General features: G+C 37.6%; 1 non-coding gene across 1 annotated transcript; it reads left to right on the plus strand.

The window, feature by feature from the left end:
- The first annotated feature begins 379 nt into the window (after positions 1-379).
- On the plus strand, positions 380-486 carry LOC122094496. Its single transcript, XR_006144812.1, has one exon. It is a non-coding gene; the product is annotated as a small nucleolar RNA R71 (small nucleolar RNA).
- Positions 487-2,042: the final 1,556 nt, after the last annotated feature.

Here is a 2,042-nt window from a genome sequence, read left to right on the forward strand (position 1 = left end):
TATCATTAGAAGTACCCCCAGAGGTGTTGGGGCATTCTTCTAGGAGATGTCCAGGGGACTGGCACCAAGCACAAATCTTAACCAAATTAACTGATGATGGCTCTCTAGGAACAATAGCCTCAATTCTCTTGATTAGGCTATCCAAATGGGCTTCCTTGACTACTATCCCATCCACAAAATATCCTTTTCCTCCTATGATTTTTTCACTCTCTTGGGTTGATTCCCACTCAAGGGTTTTGTCAGTTAAGTCAAGTAGAATTCCCATGCCTTTCCTTCATTTGTAAAGGATGTGAATCCCTCAGGGCACATAGACTCTATCATTTGTTTAGTTGGGTAATCAATACCCTCATAAATTATTTGACATAAATGCCATAAGTCTAGGCCATGGTGAGGGCATTCTTGGAGTAGATCCTTGAATCTCTCTATAAGTTTAGAAAATGACTCACTAGGCTTTTGCCTAAACTGAAGGATATCACTTCTAAGCTTATTGGTCTTGTGAGTTGGGAGAAACTTCTTAAGGAAGACAACTGTGAACTGTTCCCATGAGGTTATGGAATTTGTGGGTAACCCATACAACCACTTCTTAGCTTGGTCTTTCAATGCAAAAGTGATAAACCTAAGCTTAACAGCATCATCAGAAAGCTGTTGGATCTTAATTAGAACACATACCTCTTCAAATTCCCTTAGAAATAGGTATGCATCCTCAGAGGTCAACCCATGGAAGTGGGGCAACATAGTGATGTATTAAGATTTGAGTTCAAAATTATTGCCTTGGGCATGTGGTAGAACTATACAGGAAGGTTGGGCTGTTCTAGTAGGGTAGAACCTATCTTTCAAAGATTTAGGTGAAGGATTTTGCTGTTGGTCTCCCATATTGAAGGGTTTTAAAGAGAACAAATGTATAGGGTCACTACTTGTTGGATCTCTTCTTTCTAACCGATTCTTAGTATTACGTACCCACCTAACACTCATGCAACATAAAACTACCCGCAACTAAAGTAAGACAAGCACAAAAGAATGGATAGCAAAAATTTTTTTTTAATGATTTTTTTTTATTTTTTTTTGGCTTTTTGGGAGCTTACCGGCAGGGATCCCGGTTTGCTCAGGTCAATTCCTGAGGTACTGCTATAGGGCAAAACCTGTCTTTATCATACTATGAGGCATGACGACCTCCACTGATACAACTATTATTGCAAGTTGTTCTTCTCAGGAATTCAATAAAAGAAAAGGAAAAATATAAAACAAAGCAAACAAAACACTCCGATTTACCAAAAGAAAGTGAAAAATAACATGGAACTGTCTCCCCAGCAATGGCGCCAAAAACTTGTTTGAGATTTAAAATGTAACCGCAAGCGTATGGATCAATGTAGGTACGGGTCGAACACAGGGAGAGTAGCCACTTTATTTTTTTATTTCTTTTAATAATACGAAAGTGAACCGATTAATGGTTGTGATCTAATTCTAATTACCGTCCTAAACATATGTATCTAAAATAACGTCCTAACAATTCGTCATCTAAGAATTTAAATATGCAAGCCACACAATTAAAATTAAATAAATAAATAACTGAAAATAAACAACCCACGCAATTCAAAAAAAATAAATAAAAGAAAAAAAACGCTGAAATAAAAATAAAACAAAAGAAAGGGGATAAAGCTACAGAGAGACTCACAAGTAGGTTTCTCTACTTAGCCCAAGGGATGCATCACAATATGAGCTTCCCTACTTGACCAGAGAGTCACTCTACTTGGATTTAGGGAAAGGGAGACAATTAAAATAAAAGCAATAAATTGATGGTTCTATGGCTAGGAGGGGCAAAGCCAACACATACACTAGCCATGAACCTTGGGGGAAAGGCATAGCAATAATGTAATGACTGAAAATAAAAATCCTAAATTAAGAAAGAAAGGGTAGTCAGAAGAGGGAATGAGAGGGGGAAGAGAAGACTACTGAAGGAGCCTACTTACTTGAATCAATGCTTGAACTTGAAAAAAAAATTGCTCCACGGCTCGTGATCTTGTCACCTAGATCTAAGCCTAGAA

Source organism: Macadamia integrifolia, chromosome 11 (assembly GCF_013358625.1).
Source record: "Macadamia integrifolia cultivar HAES 741 chromosome 11, SCU_Mint_v3, whole genome shotgun sequence".
Classification (NCBI taxonomy): Eukaryota; Viridiplantae; Streptophyta; class Magnoliopsida; order Proteales; family Proteaceae; genus Macadamia; species Macadamia integrifolia.